This window comes from Priapulus caudatus, unplaced genomic scaffold, assembly GCF_000485595.1.
Source record: "Priapulus caudatus unplaced genomic scaffold, Priapulus_caudatus-5.0.1 Scaffold2209, whole genome shotgun sequence".
NCBI lineage: Eukaryota > Metazoa > Priapulida > Priapulimorpha > Priapulimorphida > Priapulidae > Priapulus > Priapulus caudatus.
In genome coordinates, this window is record NW_014579270.1 from 21,133 (window position 1) to 25,784 (window position 4,652).

A 4,652-nucleotide genomic window follows, 5' to 3' on the forward strand; every position below is an offset into this window, starting at 1 on the left:
CGTAGTTGGAGATAGATGTATGGGAGAGAGGGAGAAAGAGAACAGTTGATGGATACAGAGGTATGGAAAGAGGCAGGAAGAGAGATTGTAAATGAAGATAGATTGTATGGGAGAGAGTGAGAAAGAGACCACGTTGATGGATATAGAGGTATGGGAAAGAGGAGGAAGAGAGATGTAATGAAAGATTGGCGGTATGGAAGAGAGGCAAAAAGAGAGAACGTAGATTAGAGAAGAGGTATCGGAAGAAAGGGAGGAAGAGAGACATAGATAGATTATATAGGTATGGGAGAAGGGAGGAAGAGCAACGTGGATAGAGAGAGAGGTATGGGAGAGAGGGAGGTAGAGAGCGTAGTGCATGCCATCCACCGCCCAGTACCGCACAGCACGCCTACAACACTGCACTCACGCACACAGTTGCACGTCCGCGCTCATAATCAGGCACAAACTCACGCATACACCGCAGCGCAATGTCGGCACGCATGCACGTACGGCACGCACGATACAAAACTCAAAGCACGCCATACACAGGGCGCACACAATGACGCACGCACGCACATCACTCACAGCACACCTTGCACGTACGCGGACATACAAACACTCACGCATGGTACGCGAACGCATGTCGGCACCATGCGAGACGCAGCGCACATACAACTCAAATACCCCACACACCGACACGCGGCGCGCGATGCACAAACGGCCACGCGGATAACACGCAACACGCAGCAACTGATTTAGAAGCATAGGGACAGCGTCATAACGAACATCATATACAGCAGTCCATTTGGCAGCTGATTTTTTAGTCGTAGATCAAAGATGCTTAATTAGAAACATTGGGGCTACGTGACAAGCCGGGGTTGTGCGGCGGCTAGACATAAGTTCATTTGGGTGAATCAACGTGAAATGAAGGTGCGATAACGCTATCAATGTGCAATGGCTGGACGTATACGGCGGCCATGATCCAGAAGTCGCTAGCACGAAGATTGACGACTTTGTGTCTTCATCACAGTCCACGCCGCCGCCTTTATGATCAAATTTCTGATAGATATCATTCGCACGGAATAATCGCCGATGCTCAGGAACTAGGGCATTCTGCTAGGCTAGAACGGTTTATACGATAGAGTTTGGCCCAAATACGAATATCACCATGTTTTGCGCACAGTGCTAAGTTCTTTTTCCTTTCATTTTCGCATATCTGTAGGCCACGATAAGCCCGCCTTATTTGTTGATATGACATGAATGGGGCGCAATGAGTGCAGCTGATCCTGTAGCCGTACTGCAAGCCCGTTGACTTTTCGTAAATAATCGAAATGCCGGCCAATGCATTTGGCATGCAAGAGAAGAAAAATGTCTGGCATTTTCACTCGGCTTATCCGCAAGTCAACGAGCGCGTTCATTCAAGTAAACATTTGTTATTCCATAATTTAACTATTGCTTCTATAGTATGATGTTCCACAATTTTGCTCTTCTTGGCCGGCATAATAATTGATACGAATCAGCGCTATGTGATTAGCTTGATTTTCAACGGCACAAGCTGTCTGCATAATGGCTTCGGATCAGTAGTATTCGAAGGCAAGCAGGATGTGCGTAACGGTCTTTGTGCTGGCACACTTGCTAGCAGGGCGAAGCTAACGCGTAGACGTTTGTGGCGAGACTCCAGCCTCGCTGGCTGTGATGCGTGTTAAGTTGTAACTGTTGTTTGGAGTTATTAAACAGATTAAACCTATTTTACAATAAATGCTTATATGATTTTTACGACGGAGACATATAAATAATGATTTATTTAATAATAATTTCATTAATACATTATACATTTTCAGTTCGGACATCGCTATCTATAGCGTTAATAACCTCGCTATATTAAATCCGGCGCTAGCGTATGAAAATATTGGCTGAATTTTTTTATTACTTGGTTGCCTATTAATCACCTCGATCCTTTCTTTTGTTATGTGATTTTATATAAACTATTATATTTGTTTTGTTCATATGTTAAATTCTAATCTTTTTGATTCAGCTAATCTGGAGCTAAACCGACCCAAGGCTCTCCGACTGTTACACGTCGTAGAACAGTAGCCAATGTAGTGTTAAGCGAGAATTGGTAACTTGTGCTAATCTCGAGCATGACTGAGGCGTTTTTTAATATATCATTATTAACCCTAATTTTCTAGAAATATCGTCCATATAATATTGTCATCTTCTAAAACTACAGACGCATCTCGCTGACCGCTGTGGAGACGTGCGCGCGGGCCCTCGATTTTGGCGCAGCGTCTCCACTGCGGACAGCCGCTTTCATATTGAAACATCCCCGCGGTCGCGTGCGCATATCCGGCGCGAAGCTGCGCAGTCTGCATACCGCGGCGCAGACGTAGGATCCACAGCAAAGCATGTGGCCACGCACATCATTGTATCATGTCTCTCTGGAATTTATTAGTTCACATAATCTCAGCTCAATACAAAAAGTTTGGCGAGTAGAAAAATCCACATAAAGTTAATCAGTGATATAGAGGGCATTCATATAGTATGAGAGATCGCAGTAACGCCATGTTAAGGGAGGGGTATTCAAAGAGAAGGAGAGAGAAAGGCGCGAGAGAGGCGCGAGAGAGAGGCGAGCTAAGAGAGAGCAAAGAGAGTGCGAGAGAAAGAAGAGAGAAAGAGAGATACGAAGAAAGAGGAAAGAGAGAGAGAGAGAGAGAGAGAGAGAGAGAGAGAGAGAGAGAGAGAGGAAATGAGAATAGAGAGAACAAACGTAAGAAAGAAATAGCTACATAGAAAGAGAAGACCAGAGGAGGAGAGAGTAGACAACAACAGAAAGTAATATCAATACAGAATGAGGAAGTGAGATGTGTGAAAGAGAAATAGAACGAGAGAGAGAGAGAGGGGGGGGGGGCGAGAGACAAGAGGAGAGAAAGAAAGGAGAGGACAATATGGAACGGGAATATATGTACTGATGCTATAATATATACTATTTCTGCTGCTGCTACTGCTGCTGCTGCTACTGCTACTGTTGCTGCTGCTGCTGCTACTGTTGTTGCTGCTGTTGCTACTGCTGCTGCTGCTGCTGCTGCTGTTGCTACTGCCGCTACTGTTGCCGCTACTGCAACTGCTACTGCTACTACTGCTGTTACTGCTGCTGTTGATACTGCTGATGCTGCTACTGATGCTGTTAACTTCTGCTGCTGCTGCTACTGCTACTGCTACTGCTACTGTTACTGCTACTGCTGCTGTTACTGCTGCTGTTGCTGCTGCTGCTGTCACTACCGCTGCTATTTCTGCTACTGCTGCTGCTACTGCTGCTGTTGCTACTGTTGCTGCTACTGCTGCGACTGCTGCTGCTGCTACTACTACTGCTGCTGCTACTGCTGCTGCTGCTGCTACTGCTGCTACTACTGCTGCTGCTGCTGTTGCTACTGCTACTGTGGTTACTGCTGCTACTGCTGCTCTATTTGTTCTGGCTCACTTCTTTGGTGGCTCTTCAAAATATCTATTTCCTCAGGCGTGCCAGGCAGCTCTTTAGATGTTGAAGATTTTCATATAGCTCCCTAGTAAAAAACGCATCCACAATATTATATAACAAGCAGTGTGAATAATTACCACATTATTTATCACATACAATCAAAATGCCCCGATGCTAAACACGAGATATCTCATGGCCATGTTTACTCCACCGCTAAACACGAAATAGAACTATATTTGGCAACTGTTTATAATTCCCTCTGTAATCGTATCAAAAAGTTGGACGATTGCCAATGATTACAGTCTAGGTTACCCCCGTGACAATTCATAAGTTGGCCTATAATAGTAATGCCACCATGATATATAAATTTGCTTTCAATCTCTTGCATCTAAATTGACAATCAATCCCAACCAACTAGGGGCACGGCAGTCCATTTGATTTCATACTTAACGAGACAACAAAGATAGCGGCGGATGGCAGCAGATTTTGAAATAACGCCTTGGGGAAATAAATTCACGATTTGAGAGTTTTGATGAGCTAAAAACACTGGGATTAGGTATGAAAATAAACATTATTGTAAACTTTACATCAGAAGATCGCACATAATTGCCTCAGCCCTCAAACAAACTGTAAAATTTGACCCTTACATAAACGTTCCTCTTGGCCGCCGGTAGAATTTAGCCTCGAGTCAGCGCTAGGCGGTCCTTATATACGCTGGCTGCCGTTAGCCTTGTGCTGTGAATCCTGTGTTGTCCAGGGTTGAATCCTGTATCGAAGCCGGTAGGAAACTAGCACAGGCTTCGGCATGTGGCGGTATCGGTACCTTACATTCTCCCCTTCTTTAAAGCTGGGTTTTGGCGGAAAGTCTATAATGCCAATAGAACCACATACAAAATGCACTATGTACAACTTATAACATCGTTGGGTATGTGTTGTCTCTACCATATTTTAATGTGCTTTTGATTGAAAACACCACTGTGACATTAATGTTTACTTCTGATTTGTGTGGAGTTTGCCATTCGCCTTTTGATCGCCGCAAGTAGGGTTTCTGCATTGGCGGAATTGACAGCTGAGGGGCTTGAGTCGCTCCCGCCGCTCCGCCCTGGGTTGTGTTTTGTTGTGTTTGATTTGCTAGCAGAGGGGCTTGAACCACTCCCGCCGCTCCGTCCTGGGTTTAGTTTTGTTGTGTTTGATTTGC

At 45.0% G+C, this 4,652-nt stretch overlaps 1 long non-coding RNA gene across 1 annotated transcript in view; it reads right to left on the reverse strand.

The window, feature by feature from the left end:
- The window catches only part of LOC106818394, a 2,173-nt gene extending 137 nt beyond the window's left edge, over window positions 1-2,036 (reverse strand). Inside the window, exon 1 of the long non-coding RNA XR_001395206.1 lies at window positions 1,852-2,036. This is a non-coding gene — a long non-coding RNA (uncharacterized LOC106818394). The remainder of the gene's footprint in view (window positions 1-1,851) is intronic.
- Between the last annotated feature and the right edge of the window lie 2,616 nt (window positions 2,037-4,652).